This window comes from Phalacrocorax aristotelis, chromosome 11 (genome assembly GCF_949628215.1).
Source record: "Phalacrocorax aristotelis chromosome 11, bGulAri2.1, whole genome shotgun sequence".
In the NCBI taxonomy this organism is placed as follows: domain Eukaryota; kingdom Metazoa; phylum Chordata; class Aves; order Suliformes; family Phalacrocoracidae; genus Phalacrocorax; species Phalacrocorax aristotelis.
In genome coordinates, this window is record NC_134286.1 from 4,188,339 (window position 1) to 4,214,631 (window position 26,293).

At 36.6% G+C, this 26,293-nt stretch overlaps 1 protein-coding gene across 1 annotated transcript in view; it reads left to right on the forward strand.

Moving 5' to 3' along the window:
- Nucleotides 1–6,278: 6,278 nt before the first annotated feature.
- Nucleotides 6,279–26,293, forward strand: part of KLHL4 (kelch like family member 4) — a 94,812-nt gene continuing 74,797 nt past the window's right edge. The window contains exon 1 of the mRNA XM_075106659.1: nucleotides 6,279–6,398. The gene's annotated coding sequence lies outside the window, so the exon portion shown is untranslated. The remainder of the gene's footprint in view (nucleotides 6,399–26,293) is intronic.

Genomic DNA, 26,293 nt, shown 5'->3' on the forward strand with positions numbered 1-26,293 from the left:
CCTCATACATACATATATATAGGCAAGTAAGTGTATGTATATATCAATATCTATGTAACTCTATTTATATATAATAAGTATTAGAATCTCCACTCATGTTTCTAATTCTTGAAGTTTTACAGCACTTACATAGTACTACTGGCTAGATTCTCAGTATTTTGGGATTACAGAAACTCCTCACTAGTCTTTTAAAATTGCTACATTTCTGAAGTGCACAGTTAAAGAGAAAGGGAAGAAAATATGAATTCAAACTATGGGTCTATAAAAATATTTCTCACTTCTTAAAGGTTCTGGTCTGATTGCACCTCACTGCTGAGCACTTCAGATTTGCAGTAGTGCTCAGCTCTACTGCACAGAAGATATATGCCACATCTCATTTACTGAGAGCAGAACTCACAGTACACCCATGTGCTTGAAGATCGTACCAAACACCGTGGTTCCTGTAGCACAGCTATAATAAATTTACTTCAAAATACGCTTAAATATGGAGTTTCTTCCTGTACATTATCTCTGCTATGAAGCTGTCCCTACTATGGGGCTTTTATACCAGCACACCACTCTCTCTCGCCCATCAACAGGTGGCTTCCTTTCTTCTGTGTTAAAAGTTCAAGAGCTTAATCCTACAAGACACCAGGTATTTAAACAAATGGTCTTTATGAATGATTAAAAATTGCTTTAACTAGCAAATAAAAAATGTTAAAATAAGTTATTAATACTGGGAAAAAATTGAGGTAGACAAAGTATGAAATCTCAGTGTTTGTTTCTTACAGAAGCCAGTCGTAATGTATTGTGTTCTCACAACCTGAGAATCTAAAATACAGTTCCAACTCCTTTTGTGTAGGTTATATAAAACACATTTAGCATATTGCTGTAAGATGGATAAACAGGGTATTCAGGTAGAAAGGCACCGGTACAGAATCAAGACACAAAATAATTCTCCCAGCCTACTCAGTAAAGCTTTTGCAGGAGTGATTTTGGATATTGCATTTCAGGAGGAACATGGGGAGTGTCTAGAGGTCAGCAGTGAGACTGATGGAGGACTACAGTATCTCACAAGTGAGGGGAACACATACAAAAAAAGACTACAAGAATCTGGTTTACTCTAGGCTAAAAAAAGAGAAGATATCTTTATGTGTCAAACACTTCCATGAAGAAAAAGGGAATAATCTGCCAATACATAGAGGGTGACCAATAAATAATGGGCTTAAATTACAGTAAGAAAGATTTATTTAGCCCTTGAGAAAAATTTTTATCATAGAATCATTAAGGTTGGAAAAGACGTCCAAGATCATCAAGTCCAACAGTCAGCCCAACACCACCATCCCCCTGAACCACATCCCAAAGTGCCATGTCTACACATCTACACATACTGTTAAAGACAGACAAAACTGTCATGGAAAAGACTGTGGAGTTTCCACTGGAAGAAGCTTTTGAGAACAAATCAGACATCACCCATTGGGAATTACAGTATTTGACCGCTCCTTGGTTTTCAAGCTTGCTAACCATCAAGGTGCCCTTTAATGATACTTCTATTTTTAAAATCAGTAAATGGCTCCTTTGTGTAAATAACACAAACACCACTGCATTCCCAGCTCAGTAAAAATTTAAAACCATATACACACTTGTGTTTGCTCAGCAAACCAGAAATTTTGTATGTTCTCCAGACATAATCTGTCTCATAACTTACTTCAATTAATAGCACATATCCGAAACACTATGATAAGTAAATAGAAAAAAAAACCTCATGGAAATAGGAGACCATGAACTCACCCAAGGGAACAACAAAATTATAACAATGTAATGTGTTTTCAAACCAAAACAATGAAATCCAATAGTCTGATGAGGTTCCCCCCGCCTTTATTTTTCAGCTCTGGATAGTTATATTTTCTAACAATGTAGCCATAAGCTCCTATATAACAACCTCTCATGTCTGCATATTAGCTCTTTTATTGATTGGACTGGCAGCCCTGGTGATTGTTAGTGAAATAAGCCACAAGGCAGTGACATCATCATCACATTATAGCAATGCTTCTTGCTACTTTCAGGACCAAAAGTATTCTGAAGACTGTAAGCAACAACAACAAAAAGCTAACTACTGGTAGCACAGATAACAAAAGATATAAATTAAGAAGCTCAAACAATCATTTAGGCACCCAAAGATGAGTAGTGATGAACATGTAGCTGGTATGCTGTGAAGAAGAGGAAACAGGAGCATCTTTCTTGTTTTTACTGTCAGTGTCTAGGTCAAAGTCAACATCCAAAAGAAGTAAGTTGTAAGAAACATTAAAAAAACACCAAAAGAAGGGGAACCACCAAAATAGAGAACTGTATTGCTCTTTTTATAGAGTCAGTCTGTACTGACACTAAAGTTTGTGCAGTATCTATTATCTATACTACACTACTTTGAATCTAATGGCGAAAGATTTTTTGAAAACTCAGCTGGAGAGATAAACCTGCAATAAATTATTTTCAGTGGTATTGCTTGACTTTTTTTTATTTCAATGGCATTTCTTTTTCCCCAAAGCAATTTCAACTATTGCCTTACATACCTTTTATTTAATTTAAAATCAATAAAACAATGGGCATATGACCTTGGTATTCAAAAATGACATTTCTCCTTTGTTTTTACAGCACACAAACCAAACAAAAATCAATACTTTATCTTTCTACACTTGAATAAAAAGGGTAATAAAGCAGCAGGCTCACAGTGCTATAGAATATTGATTATGGAGTCTTTCAAGATAAATTACTGAGATTTAAAAATAATTCTTAGTAAGCCAGCACTACAGGTTTTTTTATCAGTTGCCACAACAGTTTGGGGGAATATGTGCTTCAGTGTATGAGCTAAAATACATTACGCTAGGTGTAATTCTTTGTAAAACACATTTCAATGAAAAATGTACACATAGACCCCATTTAAAAGTAAATATATTTTACATTTTTCTTTAGGGGAAAATGATGCAAGTTTCATGGTAAAATTCATTGCTGACAGTCCAATGCTTGTGCAATATATGGAGAATCATATCTAACAGCAGAGATTAGCATTCATCTGGAGGCAAATCATGGTTATTAACAGAAGAGAAATTTAGGAAAAGAAGAAAAGGTTATTCTGAAGACATTACTTCTTTTTTAGAAAAAAATAACTTTTCAAGATAAGCCTTTTTGGTCAATATTACAACAGTCAAGATCTACCTTAGTATTATTTATAAAGTATGTTTTGGAGAGAAATTTAAGCTAACAAATTTCTATGTGTCAGCCTAAAAGGCAATATTTTTTATTAGTCTTGAAAGGATTGCTTTAACAGCTTTTTAAATTTAAAGTTCATTCCTATATGAATGTAGCTCAATTACCAATTTGATTTTTACAGTAAAACACCAATGAATCATTAGCTGCCATTGAAACGTGCACATAAAAACCTAGATTTTAAATATTGTAAATGCGAAGTTATTAAGCAGTTTGACTCAGTGGACAATAAGCCTAAATAGAAAATGGGTTTAGTAGGCTGGAAGTGGTGGTATATTGCTGAATATTATTCTGTAAAAGAAATAGAAGCTGTTATCAAACAACTTCACTATGATTCATCTTAATATCTTTACTGGTCTCCTCAAGTACTATTTGCCTATCAACACCACAGCATAAAACACATAAAACTATATGATGTACTTTATCCCAATCCTCAAAGCACATTCTTAATTTACAAAAAAATCAGTCCAGATGTAACTCCCAAGAATAGTTATTTCTTAGCTTTGCAACTATCTTGTAGTAAATCTATCATTTCAAGGAGCCTTAAGATTTCAGGAGAAATTTGCTAAGGTATTTAGTAATTTTACTTCAAAACTGGATTCTTCCGTTTACACAGGGCCATGTTGTACTGTGCACTAAGCCCCATGGCTAAATAATTTTTTTCCTGGATAAATTACTGTATAATGTCATGATGGCAAAAGCTGGGCTACAGTTTTCATGCTAATTAATCTATAAACTTGGAAGTCAGGTAACTTTTCTTGCTAATTTCTCCTAGTGCTGCCAACTGTTTTGGAGCACATTATCGTTTGATTCAAGGGCATCAATAGCCCCGACCTCAGGACTGATACCAGCGCCATAGCAGTCAGAGAGATCCCGTGCTAGGTGGCACCGAGGTTGGCGTGCTCATAACCTGAGTGTACAGCCTCTGACACACGTCAGGGTCAGGAAGTCAGATTGTCTCAACAAGGTGCAGAGCTCCACGCTTATCTGCAGGAAGCCAACAGAGCTCAGCACAATAGTCCTGACTTTATACTGATTCCTTCTCACAGCTCGATGGACACACCAGCTACAAGGAATCTTTTTCCACTTTCAAAAGGGTTGTGTGACCTTTTACAAAGCTCACCAGTGCATGCTAAGAGGGTCCATAAAAGGAGTAAGTAGCTGTGCAAGGAAATTTTCCACTTTTGCTAACTGCAAACTAACTCCCCCAGACACATATGTCATCGTAATGTTCTGAACTGCAATGCAATGTGCAAATGCTTTTCTGACAGAAAGCTGCATGTTCTACCAAGATTTTAACATTTCTTCAAGGTTTTCTCTCAAAGGCGAATGTGGGTTCAATCCAGATACGGATTTCTTAAGTCAAAATCCAAAAGCTTACTCACTTTTTCCTAACAAACATAAAGACTATACTAAAAAATAACCAAAAAATATAGCGCCCAAAAGGTGAGAGCTTAATAAAAGCCTATTCTGCTTTGAGACTTAAACATAAGTCAGGGTCAATATCAAATGAAGGAAAGCAGAATCAAAATTTTCAGATTTCTGGAGAATAAAAATTTTAATAAAAATCAACAGATTATAGACATCTAAATCCCAATTTCAAAACTAAATAATTTATGGAATTTAACAGAAAAAATATGAAGGTATTTATGTTATTGATTTTGATGCCCAAGCAACGGGAAGTAAGGAAACTAAGTGTCTGGTGGATTCTTCATTCTTTTCCAGGGTAACATGTGATTAAGAATTTTATTTTTAGAGTATTTACAGAAACTTTCATTCTTTGTCATCACTAATGGCTCCTGCTTTAAAAAACTAAAGATTTAAATGATCTCCACATTTAAAGAAATGAAAATTGAAGGAGACAGACCATATAGCCAGCCATACTGACTTCCAGCAATTTTCTGTTGCAAAATTCAGTTTACACATGAAGCTTTAGAACCAAAGATAAAAAGAAAAATTCCTCATCTCTCTAGGCTTTCGGATGCAATTTTAGGAAAAAAACAATTGTAAGTTCCAATAAGATTTTATAGTCCATTTTTGTGCCCGATAACTTAACTAAGGTATCTGGCACCCTGAACTTGACCAACAGTTAGCTGCTTTTCTTTTCTGATACATGCTTTGCAGAAAGCAGGAATGAAATTCATGGCTATATTTACCTTTCTCACCTGGCTATGTTAATCCAGAAGATATTTAAGTAAATAGATGAAAAAGTCAGAGGTACACCCAGGATTCTGTCACATTTCTATTAAAAATACCTCAGCTTCTGAAGCCCCCCGTCGCCCCACTGTACTTTACGCAGCATGCCACTATTACAGCCCCCACATAGGAAGCGAGGGAAAAGTGCCATCATATTCTCAGGGAGAAATTTAGTCACAAGTGCTAATGCTGAAATCTATACAGCTCAGATAGTATTCAAGGGATCAACGCTAGTTGGATAAATTTTGACATAACTCTATCCTAATGGAACATGCTTCCAACTAAACTGGAAGGATGCAATAAAAATTAAGTGGCATTTTCTTTCTGACATCATCTTGTTTCAGCACTTTCCAATTTAAGCATCTCCATTGTTAGTTCCAAAAATGCCACTGATTTTTTCATTCAGTATTATAGGATTAGTTAAAAGATTAAAATAAAATTGAATTAAAATTAAATTAAAGTTAAAATTAGTTAGCCCCCACAGAACAGTAAGGTAACAATTTCTGGAGTGATTTCTGAAATAATTTTATTTAGAGACTGGAAAATTTCCTGCAATCCTAAGTAACCCAAAGTGGTAGTAGGCAGGCAGGACACAATCTTGAGGCTACATGTTGTTCAGCAAGCAGAAAGTAGAGACCTCAGGAAATGATCCTTGGCAAAGGCGTTGTTTAATGTAGATGCTGAAGGAAGTTCAACGGAAAACATTTATCAGAAATTTCCACCCAGAAAGGAGATATGCTGTTTTAGGGAAAAATGCAAATATTACTCAGCAGACCAAGGGCAAAGGAAATAGGAAATGGGCTAGAGAGTTCTCTGAAATAATCTGTCACTGAAATGTGAGAAAACATACTTGTGTGGTGGCAATTCTTTTATTTTAAAGCCTTCCACAACTCCAGATCCTTTTGCAGCATTGTGCCATTATCTGAAAGTTGGCTGCTTCCAATTCAAACGTCTTAAAGGTAGGATAAAAAGCTTAATTTGGTTCCTATCTTGAAATATCATTTGCATGTTTATTATTTGAGCCTTTGGAATAACTCAGAGGAAAACCATGAGCTTATCACGGAAACAATACATCTTAGAAATGTTATAACAGTTGACTTTGCTGCTTTTTACAGCTTGCAGAGACACACCAATGATTCAGCCGAAAGCTTTTAGGAGTCTATCTAGATAAAAGGGCAGAGTACACCTCTGTGAAGGGTGTCACCTCTGTGCCTGCCAGTGTTCGGACAAGAGGTGGAGCAGTCCTTTTGGTAGCCGATGCAGACAAGAGGAAACATACTCCTCATATGCAACACTAAACTTGTATGTGGGTAGTGAAAAAGATTGTGCGTTGAACCCTGCATTTTCAACCCTGAAATGCCTGGCTATACAGGCACTAAATATTAAGAATGTCTTAATTACAATTGTATATTTTAGAACATGTAGATTGTGGTCAACTTCCAAAGAAATTCAACCTCATTAATGATTTAAATTACAGGTAGTAAAGCTTCTTGTATGAGTGAAGACAAAATATATGCTTATTAACATTTAGCTATTGATATTTCTATCATAATATCATTGGTGAAATGAACAGAACAGTAAGTCCTTATACAGGGGAGTATACTAACAACCCTTCCCTCAGCCATTTCTTTTATTCTCCACTTCAATGAAAATAAAACAAACCAACTTTCTGAAAGGTAAAAATTAATGTTAGGAATCATAGCTGCTGCAGTTAGAGTTGCATTATCTTTTGGACTCCAGTATCCTTGAGTTCTTATTCAACAAAATATTACTGGAATTATAGTAATGCCCACAGTTTGACAGATGCTTTCCAGGCTTATCTGAAAACACAGTGGGAAAGAGAGAGAAGTACATTATATGGAATATTCACACTGTCTAATTCCAGATACTAATAATATGAAACAAAACCGCCTAGATGCCTCGGCAGAAAAAGAGAGGCTCCTCCAGAGGGTGATTTAGGGCAATTAAATTAGGCCCATTTTTCTGAATTGCACTGGAAAGGCTCATAAAGCTAGGCAAAGTGAATATGTCCTACAGTGTCTGTTATCAAAAATATACAAAAAAATTGCAAGCCAGAAAGAAGCAATATACCAGGAAAATAATCAACACGATTGCAATCTTGCACTCGACTGGGTGCTTGCCTTTGTATACCTGCTCTCCTGTCCCCATTGTTCACTGTTCATATCTTTTCCCTCACACTACTTTCTGATTTAAACTACAGCACCATGTGTTCCTTGCCTTTTCCTTAATTTATAACATAGATAAATAAATGACCTCATCAAGAGGGATTCAACTAGATAGTATACTCGCATGCCTAAATGCTTACAACATTTCTGAAGTCGGCTTTAATTTATTGTACACGAACAGAGGAAGTGGATCTTTATAAAGCATCTCCTCAGTGAGGAAAAAACAGTTTAAAAGTATCTCATTCATAAAGCTTGATAACATCAAGAATGCTAAAATGACCATGGCTGATGCAGATAAATGTGACAGTAAAACAGTGAGACCACAATGCAACTGATGAGCAGGGCCTAAGTTCAGAAGCAGTTTAAGTTTGGTTTTGTTGAAAGAGAAAAGGACAAAGAAATTGCACCAATTAGTTGGGAGATATGATCACATCTGAAGGCATTAAAGATGTTCTAAGTAGCTTTTAATTTTTACTTCTGTAATTCATCGTGCTTCACTTGGCAATACTGGGAGGACTGTGAGGGGTTCCCTGAGTCGTACGGGCGGATCTCTGGGTACGTACCCATTTTGCAGGGTACTCTGCAGTGAGCTCGGCAGCCCTGGCTCCCAGATGCCCATCCTGGTGGCATCTCAAAAGCAGAATTGAGAGCCCCAAAGCCCTGAAACTGCCCATTGCGCACACTCCAGGACTGGCTGGAGTATTACAGTACTGGCTTATTTTCCAACTGTTCCTTTGAAAGGAACCGGAGTGCGCAATAGAGCAGGGCACCGTGTGGTTTCCTCCCATGTGGAAGCAGGATGCAGCAAAGCATGCCCGGAGAGCAGCATGGGGAGTGCCTCAAGAACTGCTCTAAAGAATAGACTCAGTCCCTCTTGCCAGCATATATCATAGCTCCGCCACATCAATAAATGAAAAGGATGCTGAAGTAATCTGGATATTTGACGTTTTATTTTTATTAATAGATAAGTCAAATGCCTTGTCAAGGAGGAAGGAGTTAAAAAAGGGAGAAGCTATATATATGAGAAAAAAATCCGGTTACCTCCAAGGTTCACGACATTTATATATAATTAGGTAGTTCTGTCTTTTTTAAAACACTGGGTATCTTAAAGCTATGTAGGTAGTGATGAAAGCTAACTATTCATTTGCCCATGTAAGTGAGATATCAGATTCAGATACATCTATCTTGGAGAGTTCATTTTAAAAAAAACACTACCTTGCTGGTAGTGTCATTAAAAAGCACTAATTTTGCATAATTCGCTTACGCAGTAGAGCTGACCCCCATTGGATCAGGTTTGGGGAATATGTTTGGGAATATCAAAGGGATGACGAAGTTTGCAATTCGCTTACTTTTCCTATAAATACTGCATGGATAACCACAATGTTATCCATCAATTTTAACACCAGTCCGGTTGTTTATTTTGAAACAGTACATTATTTCTACTGTTAATTGTTGGTAGATATATTGTGCCATCTACTCAAAACCAGCCAATTTATTTATTGCTTTTTAGTCCTCCAGTTAGGAAAGAGATTTATCTATTTTTGTTAAAATCTGAACAAGATAATGCATCACTTTAAGTATCAATTCCTGCAAATACCATATCTAATAAGTCTTCTGTATTCATATGAGCATAATCTGAGACAGGAAAACAAGAACTGAGGAACTACGTGTCTCTAGATCTTGGGGAACTGACAATTTTCCATTTGGAAAATGTCTGTTAACACAACTACAGCCATGCAAAATGAGGCTACTTAACACTCTATCTGTTCTGGTGAGACATAATTAATTTAAACCTGTATGGAGTCAAATATGGTCTCTGTAAATACAGAAAGTCAAAATAGGCAGTGGTCCCAGGATATGTGAAACAACTCAATCCACAGATGTCCATTTTAGAGAACAAGAAACAAGTTGCTCCCGGGGCAGAGCAGCCATGAGTAATCTCAATATAAAATATACATATGTGATATAAAGTTATTTAAAAATGCCCAGTTATACTAATTTTACGATATGGTGCTATCCTATACTGGTACTAAATAGCCCTGGAAAGCATCATCCTGTAGTGGTCCTATAATGGTATAGCTAATATATTTTTAAAAGTATTAGCTGGTGCTAAGTTGTCATGGCATCCTATCACTTCATTTTGGACCAAACTGTGCAGCACCTGGTTTGCACCGTTCAGCAGTACCTACTTTGCCACAAAATATACAAGGATAAAGTAATCCCAAGGGTAACTATGTGTTCAGCAACTATATTCAAAAGTTTGACTCAATGAGTCTTCAAAACAACCAGATGAGCAGGATTTAATTATTTGACTTCAATATCAAGTAATAAAAATGCATAATCTAAAGTATGCACCATTTGAATGTTTTGCTCAGAAAAGGAAGAGGATTGTCTTTTTCTGTTTCTCGTAAGAATTTATGAAGTCTTTACAGAAAACCTTGTTTACTACATGCTGGATAATTATCTTGTCAAAAAATAAGACAGCGTCAGTTTTTTTCCATTAGCTGAAGATACTAAAAATTACATGGAAAATGTCCAAGGTATAATAATATCTAGTAACACCACCCCTTGGAGGAGTTTTGGGTTTTTTCCTCTCTACACTGTATAATCAGCATAGAGAATTTTTAGACAGAAAGGACCCCAGATTTAGCCCAGAGACTGAAGCATAAATACCCAGAAGAGGAAATCAGCTCCATCAAAGTCTGTATGTCATATTATGTTTACAACCAGATCCAAGTGTATGATGATTGGTATAACATAATCTAGATCAGGCTCACTGAACAAGGTCAATAGGATGGAAGAATTGGCATCCTTCTCACTTCCTCTTACCAAAGAATATATATGTGCATCTGTTATGGCAGCAGATAGTCTGGCTGACGCTGTCATTTTTCTCTGTATGCAAATCCAACATAACACCTTCTCTCAAACACTCTGGAGCAAATACTACAAATAACTCTGTACTATAAATAACATGAAAAAGATGCACCAAAAATATTTCAGTATCTTAAGGCAGTCTGCTAAGTTTTGCTGAAACTCTAGGAATTCTTATGTACCTGACATTCTCTGGACTGAGCAGTGGGCTAATTTTACTCTGTAACTCCATTTAAAGTTGGCCACTGCTGTCTCAGTACAAATAAAATAAGCAGATAAAGGATGATTAAAGATTACAGCATTTTTAAGGCTCTTTGTAAACTTTACTGTTAAACAATAACAATATTAATAAATGAGCGGATTCAAAAGCCCCTGAGAAAGCGATAAACCCCATTAACTCTAGCAACCTGCAGGTCCTGTTTCTCAGGGCAGCCCTGAATTGTCACAGTGTATGTCATGGAACTTTGCAATTACATGTGTATGATTCTAAAAATCATAGAACAAGTCAGGCTAGAAGGGTTGTCTAGAGGTCCTAGTCCACCTGGCCCAACCTTCCTATCGAAGCAGGGTCGGCTATGAAATAATAGCTAGAATGAGATTTTAATAAAGTAAGATAGAGAAAGACATCTGAAAATAACAGCAAAAAGGTGACTTTGCAATATATACTGACATACTGGATTTTCAGTTAGCAACCTTTAATAATTGCTGGCACATATTTACCAAAATTAGGGACAAGAATGTTTTCTCTACAAAGATTGAAGTAATTTTTTTTTTTCTATTTAATTATTGGAAATGGCCTCAAGCTGCATCAGGGGAGGTTTAGATATTGGATCTCTGGGCACAGGCTGCCCAGAGAGGTGGGGGAGTCACCATCCCTAGGGCTGGTTGAAAGACATGTAGCCCTGGCGCTTCAGGGCATGGTTTAGGAGACATGGTAGCATTGGGTTGATGGTTGGACTTGATGATCCTAGAGGTCTTTTCCAACTTTAATGTTTCAATGATTCTATACTTTTATAAGAATTGTAAAGAGAATCAACCTGGTTTTCAGTCTTGCAGAGGAAAGCAATGAGGTATCACACGGTTGAGACTGAGGTATGAAGACTTATATCCCTTTATGCCTTACCTCAGACACATATCAGCATCCTGGTTTATCAATACTTTAGAAAATAGCTTGACAACATCACATTTTAGATGTGGGCTGAAAAGACTGATTAAAATCTCTACTAGACTGAAATGTTCTCCCTGTTTTTTGAGCTCCCTCAGGTCATGTGTTTGGGAGAGTAAAACAGTTCATGATTCTCACAGGCAACCTGGTACAACAGGATTTGGTGTGACTTTATTGTCTGACATGGTTAGGTACAAAGGAACATCAACTCCTCCCAGCTTTTAGTTTAAGGGATTTAAGTATTTTATTTTTATGATTTTTTTTAAAAGCACTAAAAACCTGTCTGTTACAATCCAATACTCTCTTTCGGTTCCAATTTTTGACCTTATTTTTTTCCCCTGTGCCTACTGTTCATTCTGTCAACATTTCTTTAGTTCATTTTGGTTATATCAGTATCATTAGAATTACAAAATAATGTACTGTATCAAAAAGCCTGACACCCAGAAACTTGTGTAACAGCTTGTATTACACTACATCAAAATGGAAAAGAACACGTGACCCTGTTATCAATTCCAATAGCTGATATAACACACAGTAAGGCTCTAGAGATACCAGGAGTATATTAAAGCCACTCATGTAATACAAGCAGCAAATCATATGCTATCGTTCATGGGACAGGGAGCTAGTGGTAGTCAAAGAAAATGGTTTAGAGCATGTAAGATAACGTGTAGCAGATAAATGATCTACAATGGCTAAGAACTTTTGTACTTGTGAGGATACCCTCTTCAAGTAACTTGAAATACAAGCAGGTCCTATTTTAATCTCCATTCTTACTTTGGAAGGTATAATGAAAAACTGTATTTTCAAAAATAAGAAATTTGTCCACATTCCACGTGTGAATGTTGACGTAATCCACACGTTAGTAAGTCAATAAAATGCTTTTTCATTTTACGTACATAACTATACAGTGGGACTTCAGGTTAAACACATTTGAATGCTTTGGGAGCTGAAAAACATGATGATACACCTATTTATTTCATTTTTCCCTAACTATTTAGTCAAAGTAGTTCCTTTTTTCTCAGTGTTCCACTAACTATTTTTCATTCAGACTTTACAAAAATCCTTTCCACCCCACTGGCTCAAAACCTTGTTGTTCCAAATCACGCAGGACATCACTTCCCTCGACATGCCTGGCTGCAGTACCGTAACAGCTTTCATTTTACTGCCTTTTTCCACTTACCTGGCTCATCCTCTGCACCGGTCCTGCAGAACCTGCCCTCCTTTCCTCCTGAATGGGAACAAGCAGCTTCCAGAGTAGAGAAAGAGCACAGAGCCGGGACAGAAACCTAATATTTTTTGCACTTTACAGTTTTACAAACTCCTGATGATGGGGAACCATTTGGTATGACTGAAGCAAATGGAGACAATGAGAGCAATTGGCAAAGAGTATCTAACTGTGCGACAGTGTTATGAAGAAGTACTGTAAAGTAGAGTGGAGGTAGAAACCTCATAAGAAGTAATTCTACATAACCCTAGAATATGTCTGGAGGCTTTTTTTTGAAACATGGTTTTCAGTGCTTTTTCAGAAAGGTTATTCTGTCCTGACAGCAATACTTCTACCGTTTGGAGCACAGCATTTATTATTCTTTTTTTATTCAGTTTTTCTGAGTTGTTATTATTTTGAGTTGTTCTAAGTTATTCATATTTGGTTGTTTATTCATCTTGTAAGAATGACAGTCTCTCAGTCAAAGTGAAGCAAGAATTTGTATGTATCACTGACTTTCCTAAGTACATATCCAGCACAAAACCTCTATTAAAGAAAGAAAAAGCTGCACGGTTTTAGAGAACAGCAGATCAAAGCTGCCTGTGAAAAGGAATGCTGTCTTAATAAGAGAACGGGGATTGCTTTCCAAAGGCCAGTGTTAATCCTTTCATATAAAATTCATATATGGAGGTAAACTCAGGTCATGCTTCAAATAAGTTATTTCAGCAATTAAGTTATGAAGTCTAACTTGAGTATTTGTCTAAAAATACTAAGCACATGACCACAAAAAGCTTAAAGCTGGGTTCCTTTAAATCCTAATGCATTATGGAGTGTTGTCTGAGATAGTGGCCATGGAAATGAATGCAGTATTTCTGACAGAGTTTGATGACAGATATTTTTTGTTCAATATACTGACTTTATGTAATTAATTTTTGAACTCTGACTTTACTGCACTAGAAAAGCTGTACACAAATTGAGATCTCTATTCGTAGTGTAAGAGCTCATTTATTTGGTCACAAACGTTTTCAAGACTTACACAAAGATATTATGGTAAAATGGATAACATAGGAAATAAAACTACCACCTCTCGCCATTTCTGTTCCTAGTAGCACAAAATCTCCTACAAGAAGTGAGATCAAATACAGAAGATGAGCCACAATGTAACCTACTAAAGATACTAAATGCTCTAACAGCAAGTTACAAACAATTATCCTTGGCTCTTGGATACTTACTCTCATCCTAAAATAGTTTGGGTTTTTATTTTTTTTTTAAAGCCATGATCAACTTTTTAGCCGGACTAAGGCTATTTGTAATATAAAACATATTTAACTAGGCTGCTAGTAGAAATGCCATTCTTACAAGCAGTATTTTGGCAAATCGCGTCTCCCGTTTAGTGGGTATGTAACCTTACAAAACTAAAAATCATGCCTAATGTATGTAAAATAAACATGTGCTCATCTATCCATTAAATAAAAGATTTAACTGTAACTAATCCATGAGTTTCTGCTCACACCTTCACTTTCGTCCTATCAGATGCTCCAATTAATGAATGGCAATTTGTGATTTAAAAGAATGGTGTTCTATCACTTTTTTCAAACTGTATGTATAAGCGGAATTAAACCGGTCTTCCACTGCTTTCCACTGTTTACAATTATTTTACACACAAGTTTCTCTATCTATATGTTCTTCCCACTGAGAATTTAGCTGTTGTTATTAAACTCAGGTAATTATGTTGATAAAGTTTTACCAGTAAAGGATCTCATCTCACAGTTTTGAAAATTTGTCTTAGTACGTGCTTATGGTCTGGAAGGTAAAGTGCACAATCCTTGAACTGCCTTACGTATTTGGCTTTATGCATCCAAAGTCAGAAAAAAATGATAGTAATTGAGAAAGGAGGAAAATGTAGTTATATTTCCTTATTCAACAAAAGACAGAAGTAGAAGGATTCTATTCTATATGAAATTTACTTCCGCGTTATAATTTAGAGTTTGGAAATGTCTTCATGAAGAAGGGAGATATTTAAGTTCTGTATTGCTTAAATAGATACTGAAAATAATTTTGCTGGTATCCATTACTGAATTACTAACGGAGCATTAGCTTCCAAGATGAATCAAACAGTTGGAGGCCTTATTTGAAGTTACAAGAAATAAAAAAGTCAGTCATTTAAGGAATCTATAAATTTTCCCTCCATGTAAACATCTCAGTGATGCTTCTTTTAAATATATTTTCTTTGAAGCAGTATTTCCTAGATAAGAAATAATAATTACACGTCTTTCATCGGTTTGGTTCATCTGCTCCTACAGTTAATTTCTCCTTCAGCTTTTTAATTGACTGTCAGTACTCCTCAAGCTGTGGGAAACATTAAGTCACAATAGATTTATAAATGTTACAACTGTATTTTAAGAGGGACCAGTAGGGTTATTATTATTATTATGGTGTAACAGCAAAAGAGCTAGCTTCTGTTTAAATAGATTTATTCAGTTTAGAAAACTCGTTGTTTGGAAACAACCTGTTTTAATGTCTTTGTGAAACATAATGCAGACCCAGGAAATGGCAGCATGCTTATGAAACCATTAAGTGTGTCCCATGGTTCCCCTCATCTCATTCGTGCCCTGCCCTCAGAGTTCATTATCATCACACAGAATTAATGTGCTCTGTTCTGCTGAACTCACAACACAATATGCTGAACACAAAGCGCTCTGAACAGCTCATGGCTGAGCTAATAAATCCAGCCTTTCAGCTGTTCCAGTGTTTACGGTGTAAACAGAACCCGACTGTCCCCTCGCCCTTGCTTTGGCGAAGGATGTTAAGCATCAATACAACAAAAACTTCTAAGCCTCATCCCAGTCCTTGGATATCTTTTACCCTAAAACCTGCTCCTGCTTTTCTGTCAGCTGTCAGGGTTTCTGTACCTCCTCCAACCTGGCCTATTTTTAAAAAACCAAACAGAAGTCTCTGTCTCATGCTTCAGTAGACCTTTGTGTTTTTTAAAGTCATTGTTAAACAAGCTTACTATCTCTAGAAGATTGTGCAGCAGCTTCCTGACAGCTTGTTTTGAAGAATTTTCTACTTCCTCCAATTTTGTTCTCAGCACCTTGGTAGATTTATCTTTTCTTATTCTTAACTGATTATATTACTATGCCATATAGACACTTCAAACAAAAAAAGTTTCATTAGAAAGAGTTATTTTCCGCCAAACCTTATACAACAAACATTATTACTCTGTTGAAGGAAAATACAAACCTGGCAACAACTTCTCTACAACTTATTATCCATCTAGCATTATACACCTTTGAACTTGGAGTGATTAACCTAAAACGTATGAGAACAGACTGCTATTCCTTTCTCGTCAGAGAATTAGGATTTTTGTAATGCAACTGTAATAGTTTGGGGAAAAAAATATTTTCAGAATACAATACGAAGTTACTTCTAGAAACTAAGGAAGCTTCTGTACTTGTTCTAAAGGCATTTGTATTATTTAAAGAAACATTATCAGCTAGATTATAATTTTTACGTGTTTTGAAAAAACCTCCAAGTTGATCTCACAGTGTTTCCTATTTAGAGAGTCACATAATCGTCAAGAAACTGTGTTTATAAACCAGGGTACCGTTATTAAGATAAAGTATCTACAGCTTGTTCAATTGAATTGCACAGTATAGCTGAAACCTGTTTGTTTTTAACAGCCGCTGGAATGAAACCAAGAGTAGTTTGCCTCCTTGTTGCAAATATTTAAAAATAGGCAGAGATTTTTTTTTTCCATTTTTTTTCCTCTGTTTTATCCATCTGAAAATGGAATGTCCACCTCTAGTCTTTTCCTTTGGAACATACTGGGCTAGTGCCACACTTTATGCTTAAGCCCTAATGACTTTGTGAAAATTTTCAGTACTACAAATACTGCAGAATGACCTTTATGAGAACCAGCTGAAAACCCAGGACCATTCAGTCATTACACCCCCTAGAAGATAGTTGTCCACTATTTCAGTCAGCTTCAACCTCAGAGAACAAACAGCTCCCACGCCAGAAGGTGGGCAGAGCTGAAAAAGGAGCTCCAGGAACCTCCAGTTCAAGAGATCCTTAAATAGAAAGGTCTTCATTGACAGTTAAAGACCCAAACAAGGATGGTTTCAGGATTTCTGGGATCATTAGTGATGTTAGTACTATTATCAGGATTGGCAATGCTTCCTCCTGTTTTTCTTTGTACTCTCAAGATTGAAGGAATGGTAATAAAGGCAAAATTATTTTATTCAGCCAGGAATATCCCCCCAAAAATCCCGGAAAATAACCTGTTCAAGGGCAGAAAATGCAACATCTTCTTCTGAATTCTAACATAAACAAAGTAGGAATACTTTGGTCTGGGAACAGGCACGACAGTGGACCCATTAAAATCTCCCCTCACCATTAGGAATTCAACGGACTAAATGAATGCCAGACCATAAGCCTACTAGATGGAAGCCTGCAGAAAACCCCAGTGAATAAAAACTATTTCTTAAAGAGCAAAACAACTGTTCTCTGGAGCATGTTTGTATCACCTGTCCCTCCTGGTATGGAAAAAATAAAAAAATGTGTGCATGGTGGATGGGAAAGGGTGTGACAGGCAAGACTGAATGTGCTCTGCGAGTCCAGGACTGCTAAAAGCCTGAATGCAAGAATGAGATTTGGTGATGACTGGAAACTTCAAGTATTTCTTGAATGAGTCCATATGAAAATTTGAAAATACGAGTCTCACAAAACATGAGCTACAAACTTACTTCCCTTCTGAAGGATCTGGTAATGATGATAGTAACTAGGATTATCATCCTGAAATCAGTTGAAATGGAACAAATTAAAGGTTTGCAGCAGCAAAGTTATTTCTAAACCCCTTCTCTATTTTACATAAAGCAATTATTATTCTGAAGGAATATTGTCTGGTATATTGGTGGAAATATAATTAACAAAATCAACACGGCATTGACATCAGTATTTGTTTTGATAAACAACAAAATGTGCTGAAGACAATGTTTCTGGAATAAATTGGCATTTGTTTTTTTATGGATGGCATGAGTTGGCCTAAGAGCTTGATTATGAATCAGGATTTTAATTACAGCCATAGCAACAAATGCTTACAAATTCCAACAATAGCTGTTGAGTTTTTTAGTCTTAATCACTCTTCCCTCACTGTAGGGAATATTTTTTTAAAAGTATTTATTGTTCAAACAGCAATTTACCCTGTAGTGCAGGAAATCCCCCAGGAAGATCAATAAAATCTTAACCCTAAGGGGCTTGACCAAGGCTGACTAGCAGATAAACTACAGATGATGCTCGGAACTGAAAACAGTTTGGTATGAAAACCTAAACTTAAAAAACGCTCACAGTAAAAATACTGCCTGTAAAATTTTACCTGCTTTAAGCTCTATGGAGGATTAATGGCTTTCTACTCCTGGAAAGCTACAAAAGGCGCTCTCGTTGTCTTAGGCAAACCCACAGAACATCTCAGAGTCATGTAATGTTTTCAGGTCCTTTAACCATCTTTCTTTTGTTGGCATCCATAATGATAATAATTTTCAATATTGTTTCTTCTATAGTAAAACTGCTGAAGTTTAACATGGTCCACTAAAAGTACATTCATAATTAATTTTCTACCAGTTGACACCATTTAACAGTGCTTCCAGCATTAATCTTTGGACTCAGCCGAAAGTCGTAAAAACCAATAGGAATTCTTGCATTAGTACTCTATTTTGTTTGTCATCCTTCTGTTTCCTTTGGTTTTGTTGACTTGAACAATGCCAGTGTAACCAGAAAATGAATTATAAAGAATATTTCTGAAGTAAAGGAGGGAAGGATTTAAAAAATAAAGCCTGGACGTTTCCTTTGCTATGTTGTGGGGGTATTTTTTTTGGTGTGTTTTTGGTTTTTTAAAAATCTTAATCGTGACACATTTGTTGCTTTAGTGTGTATTATCCAGCTTGTGCATAGATCTTTATGCTTGACCTGATTATTTTTTGCCAGACTATGTATTTATAAGACGTACATGGCTTACACCCGGGGATCTCAGAAGAACTACAAGTTCCTTTTTTCTTATACAGAAATTGTTTAACCAGGAGCTCCGCACAGTGAAATCTTCCTTGAGTTTCTCTTTTGCTCCAAAATTTTCAGTCTGATATTAGCAAAATTAAGACTTTCTCATTTACTTCTGTTCTTACACTATTTTTGGTTTGTCTTATACTGGCCTGCTTTAGAGTTCCTGTTTTATTCAAGTCTATCTTCAAACTAGTGAGCAACTCCACAGCAGGATCTGCCACTGTGAGAACATGAGGATATGGTCACTGTGGGTGAGACCAAAGGTGTCCTCTCACAGTGACCAAAAGCAGCTATCAGGAAAGCATGCACCAGCAGAGCAAGCATACAGCTGAACGCCCCCGCAGATAGACAGGGTCTCTTGTATTTAGTAATACTAATGATTCTCTCTCTGCAAACTTGTCCAATCTCTCATTAAGCCTGTGCTAACTTTTAGCATCCCTACCACCCTTTGGTAGGAGTACTACCGTCTAATTCCTTCTCATATTGAAGCCCAATTTCCGTAGTGCTGAACCAGACCAGCACATAGTATTCAGGAGGGCCACAAAAATAAACTGAGGGCTGGAACAACTCTGCTATGAAGAAGGGCTGAGAGAGTTGGAGTTGTTCATCCAGGAGAAGAGAAGGTTCTGTGAAGACCTTACCGAAGTCTTTCGGTACTAAAACATGCCTTATAAGAAAGATGGAGACAAGAATTTTACTATGGCCTGTTGCAATACAACAAGGGGTAATGGTTTTAAACTAAAAGAGGGTAGATTTAGATTGGACGTAAGGAAGAAATTTTTTACTATGAGGGTGGTGAAACACTGGCCCTGGTTGCCCCGAGAGGTGGTAGATGCTCATCCCTGGAAACATGCAAAGTCAGGCTGGACGGGGCTCTGAGCAACCTGGTCTAGTTGAAGATGTCCCTGCTCACTGCAGGGACTAGATGACTTTTAAAGGTCCCTTCCAACCCAAGCTATTCAATGATTCTAAGAAGTAAGTGAATCATGAATAGCATAATATTTTCTTCTCTATTTATTTTCAAATTATTCCTAATTATCTAGGAATTAGTATTATTATTAATAAATATTATAGATTTCATCTTTTTTGGTAATTTTAGCTTTTCACGGGACTATAATCATAACCCAAGATCTTGCTTCTGGATAGTAGCACACAACCCGGAGCCCATAATTTCATCAGTGCATAATTTAACATTTCTCTGTATTGAATCTCACCTGCCATGTTATTGCCCAGTTAGTGAGCTTTGCTGATTTGTTGTTGAAATCTACAGTGCTTCACCGTCAGGCCCTGACTTTGCTATCCTGCATCCTGCAGGATAGCTATCCTGCATCATCAGGAAATGTTAACTATTTATAATTCAAATCCTCTTCCCAATTGATATGAATATGCTGGACTGCAAGGTCCAAGCACAAAGCACCACATAACTACTAATAATTTCCCCCAACGTTAAAAATGACCTTTTACTCCTGCCTCTTGTTTCTCATTTTAGCCAATTATTTATCCATTTACAGACCTTCTTTCTTGTCCCATTGCTGTATAGTTTTCTTTAAAACATTTGATGATGATCTTTGTCAGAAGTTTTTCAGGAATCTATGCAAACTGTGTAAACAAGAACATGTTTTCTGAAGCCATCAAAAAACTCATATGTATTTTCGGTCATAATTTTCCTTCTTCCCAAACACAGCAAATTTATCCATGCGTGTACTAATTCTATTTTTAGAAGTAATATTTCTGACAAAAACATGAATACATATACCTGTATTTCCCTGAAATTAGGTGGTCTCAATAAGGTATGAAAAAAAGAAGTCTAACTGTGCAATAGGGAGCAGAGCGTAGGACAGGTAAGCAGCAGAGGACTGACTAATAAGCAGGATGCCTGTACTCTAGTTATAGACTGGCCTAGTTCTCTGTAAGACTTTTTCTATTATTACGTACAAGAGGATATGCAGACCAGGAAATATCCAGATGTGACACTTGGAAACAGACAGCAGGAGCTGTAAACACGTGGATTCCGTAATTGTTGGTGCTTGCATGCGTGCTTAATATAAGGTTAAAATGAGTAACTGACCAGAGAATGAGATGCATGTTAGATAACAACAGATAAGGAAACATGGGAAATGAAGAGTTGCAGCTTGGCTTTTCTGGCTTATAGATATAAAATAAGACTTTCAATGCTGTTCATCAGGCACAGAATAATTCTTGCTACTTCAGACGCAATAATAGATAAATATTCTGCTGTTTTTTAAAGCCTACTTAGGCCTTTCCTTGAAAACTATTCTGGAAAAAACGTGCTACATTTGAGTACATGTTTTAATGATGTTTAATACTGGTGTCTAGATACTTTTCAGGACTACAAAAAGAAAATTAGTTGTTTTCAGTGCTATGATGCCACGTATGGGACAAAAGGCTGTATTAATTCACTACATAGCGATTTTGGGAGCATCTTAGAATAGCCAGACAGACAAATCCAACTGGGAGTGTTTTTATTCTGGGCTTTTAGAAAGCCATGCTGCCATCCACTCCATAGCTACAGGGTTAACATTCATTATTTCTTTTCCAGCTTTGTCCCTACTCTCTACTGACATTTCTATAAACAGCCAACAGAAAGATTTATTTTTCCTTTGTTAGGCATCTTTCCTAAATAACAATTAACATCAGTTTCTATTTAAACATTTCACTGATTCACAGAATCACAGGTTGGAAGGGACCTCCAGCATCATCTAGTCCAACCTTTATTTTGAAGAAAACAATACCATTTACATTTTTACTCCAAATGGTATAATTGTATTTTAAAATGTCAAAACTTTTACAAGGAATCACTGCTTTATAATTAGGTAATTTCTGAAGTGTCAGTAGTCATCAGTGCTTCAGCAAATATGGACTGGTACAACTAGCACAGTTCTAAGTGCTAATGCTTTTGTTAGTATTTGATTACCAACAAAGTTTCCTTTGGTCATAGGAATTACTAATCTAGAAACACATTTATAGATCATCTCCTGGTAATATTCTCTGGCTTGGAGGCATTCAAGCATACTTCCTTGAATCAAATATGTGAATAAGAACCCAGGACACCTGTATTCTCAGTTTGTCCTTTGACTTTCATGTGAACAGGGTTAGGTGCTAATAGTTTAATTTTACAGAAAAAACTGATGGTCAGAACTGCTAGCTTTATTAAGATAAAACTATTCCTACTGAAATATAAGATATACTTATTCTGGTTACAGCCAGTATTTAATTTTTGCACCTTTTAGCCAGTTCTCACTCTACCGTGTGTGCAAATGAAATCCAGTCTACATATGTAATTGAATTAACATAAAATTCTCATCAAATAAAAAATTAGTTGTAGTCAGACTTCAGAAGACATCCCTTGGTAGAAATGCAAAGATAGCATGTCAAATACTTTCTCTGAAGTACATGAGGTTGTCACTCAAACTGCTATTTTCTCACCTATCTGAACCTCAGGATTCTCTATCATAGAGAAAGCTGTCTGACATGTATCCACCCAAATCCTACTATAACACTACAAACCCCATTTATAATCTTTTCGTTTTAATTTAAAACACGTTCCTGAAAAAGCCCCTCCCTTTTATCATGCCAGTTTTACTAAGGCTGTGATGTTTCTTTCACCATTTATTATTGAAATTGAATAGCCTACAGATGCATCATAATGAACAGTAGCTATGTACAATCTATCTCCAGGCATCCAACAAGGTGACACTGAAAGACTTTATTTTTAAATTGTATAAAATTGTCTTTCTTACTGAGCTCTAAGGTATGAAACAGTGCATGTTTTGACAGCTTATTTAACAGGCTTTGCTAACTTCACAGGCAGTTTTCTCTTTGGCCATAAAGCAATGTAACTGGAGTCAACCAGTTCCAGAAGGAAAAAAGTGACTGAAAAAAATGATATAAGAAATAGTAAAAAATCCATACACTATAAAAAGGAAAAAAAAGCTATTTTCTAAAATAAAATAAATTATTTCAAGTTTATGTTTGTTTTTCCTTCTGCAACAACTCTAACATTCAATGGAATTTGCTGAACACTTGTTATTCTAAGGCATGTACCATGACTGTGTCACAATTTTCCTGTCTAATTAAATAGAAACAGCCTTCTCAGTCATATCCAGAGAGGCATTGCAGTCTTGTTAATACACTCTTACATGCGCAGGTGCTGGAAAGGCTTTCACTCTAAAATAGCCTTTTATCTATTCTCATGTGGCTAAACATCTCACACCTCTCTCTACATTTCTTTTTGAGAATTGCCCTTTAACCCTTAGTTCAATATTTCACAAAGCTGGGGCAGGGTCTGGAGCACAAGTGTGCTGGGGGGCGGCTGAGGGGGCTGGGGGGGGTTTAGCCTGGAGAAGGGGAGGCTGAGGGGAGCCCTTCTCGCTCTCTGCAGCTGCCTGAGAGGGGCTGGAGTGAGGGGGGGGTTGGTCTCTGCTCCCAGGTCACGAGTGACAGGAGGAGAGGAAACGGCCTCAAGCTGCGTCAGGGGAGGTTTAGGTTGGAGTAGGGAAAAATGTCTTCACCAAAAGGGTTGTCAAGCCTTGGAACAGGCTGCCCAGGGCAGTAGTTGAGTCACTGTCCCTGATGGTATTTAAAAGAAATATAGACGGGGTGCTTAGGGACATGGTTTAGTGGTGGGCTTGGCAGTGCTGGGTTAAGGGTTGGACTTGGTGATCTTAAAGGTCTTTTCAACCTAAACTATTTTATGATTCTATTTTCTTTCATGGAAAGTTTTATATTCTTTATATAATTTAAATAGCAGATGTAAGATTTGGAAAAAAAAAAAAAAGGACTTGTCCAGAAAAACTTGTCCAGAAAACTAGTCTATAGCTAAATCAATTTTAAAAGTCTGTTTCTATTGTGCAAGAGGCAGTATTAAAGAAAATGTTTGTTAAAAGAAGGGGATAAACATGGAGCTATCGCCATCAGATAAGCAGTATATGAAAGAATATTAGTAAGTAGTGTACTAAGCCACAAAATAGACTTAAATGTTCAGCCCTGTAATTAGCCTTCATGATTAAAAAGTGTTGCTCAAAACTCTTAAAAATCAAACTATTCCAATATCCTGTATATTTTTATTTTCTCACTGGTAATATTTCAGAGCCTATGAGAATTTTTCCTGCATTTTTTATGCAAATACAAGAATAGGTTGTCTTAAAAAAGGTATTCCTATGCACATGTTCTTGCAGTTGTGATGCTTTCATTGTATATACAGTACAGGGATTACTGCAAGAATGTCACCGGGGGGGGGGTGGGGGGGTAGGGGGGTGGGCAGACAGGGACACGACAAAAAAAGTATAGTTATCACAATAAATGAAAACAACCCCACAAACCACTTTAATTTTATTACTGGTGAGAGTCCATTTTATGCAGCGATTATTTAGGAAGAATAAGGAAAATTTATGTGTAGTCCATTTACTGTTTTAAAACTGAAGTTCCCTACAAATTTAAAATACTGATTTGTACACAACGTTAATATTTTGGAGCAGCCAAATAGCTTTGATTATACTAAAGAGACCAGGACTTTCAAACTGGGTGGTTTTTTTTCAATCTGTCCTCTGGGAAGGAAGAATCTGGTACTCGGAACACACCAAACATAACACCTATATTTGTAGGTACTGTGCCCAGAAACATTCTCATTAAAAAGCAAACCAGTGTAGGAAAAGCAGTATTTGTGTCTGCTATTCATACAAAACTAAGTGGTTAAAGTATTCCCCCGAGGTGTGATGACCTATTCCGTGCTCTTCTTAGCCTGACACAAAGCCATCTTCCTGGGAAAAGGCTGTGTATAATCATCAGATGTTATAATCATCAGATTACAAAGTGCTCTGGGGTAAACTTCACTAACCTTCCTGCAGCTAGATCAATGCACAGTCCAGTGCATTAAATGGACAAAGAAAGAAGCAAGGCTTACGGCAGTCACGGTGCTTATCTTGGAGAGGAGGCGGACCTTCTTTGCATTTGCCTTATGATCGTGTAATAAAGTACATCTTCTTGGAAAGTGGGTAGGAACCCACATAGCACTTCCAAGGCAAGTGTCCGATCCACTGAATCAGAGAATTACACTTTTCAGTTACGCACTTTCTCTGCTCCAGCGTTGATTATTTTCAGTTGTGGAAGTGTTTTAATTGGAAGGTATGTGAGACCAAATCTAGTCATGGGGATAGGAGGAATTAGAATTCCAGCTGATTACCAACTGAAGGCTGTGACTAATTATGTACAGTTTTATATGATGTATCCAAGAAAACAGTTTAACATGTTAACCAGCATGATGAAAGAGCTCATCTGGTAAAACTCTCTCTCAGGTAGCGCTTCCACCTGTACGATAGGTGCACTTTGCAGTCCAAAAAATATTTAACCGGAATGGACTTTATCTGAAATGAGGCTGATAACAGCTTCCAGGGAATTGCCTTCTTCATAGAAAAATGAGACAGAACAGCAAGAAATGTTCCCTAACTGTTCTCTAACTAAGGAAAGTGGGATGGAACGGCAGTTGGGAGGTGTGTGGGTTTGTTTTTTTTTTAAATATAATGATGGTTCCATGTTGAATAGCTGCAGAAAACTTAAAACATAACAGACTATATAACTGATGAATGTGCAAAAAAAAATGTTGACTTTTCTCAGCTGATAGATTCCTTTTCCCAAATAAAAATAAATTTTTTTAAAACTAAGAATTAATGTATCATACAAAAGGGCTGAATCAAAGTTCTAACAACACGGTAGGTTCATGCAAATATCACAGAAAAAAACCCGATCAGATTCCAAAACTTAATTTCAATTTGCATCTCTTGTGCAATTTCCACATAAAAAGCTCAGTTTCATTGACCAGAGTGAGACTTACTCATAAAGTACATTCAGGTATGAGAAACTTGGGAAATAACTAAGACTATTATGAAAAACTACAAAGAAATAATATGGAATCTTCTGTATGACTGAACATCAGAGCTCAAATCCCTCTGCAGCCATTGTCATACATTATGCAAGTGTTATAATGAACTTGTACCCAATGTTAATTAGAAATTTCTTGGAAGTTTTAAGAACAGGAAGTGTTTAGTGAGCTGTAACACACACTCTGCTAAACCACATGTCCTTTTCCTAGCATGACTTACTGACGATATTTATTCAAAATGCAACTACAGGAGGATCCCTGATACGGATCAAACTTGGACCACCCCACTCATGCACTAAACAGTAAAGTTCAGATGTAACTTAAACCGTTACACAGAGTTATATTAAGTGGTATATGTCGCTGATACACCTTAACATAATTTGATTTTTCCAAAATATCCATGCCGATCCATTACGAAATACCTTTGGCAGCACCACAGTTCTGTTTACCATGAAAAGCTAACTTACAGGAAG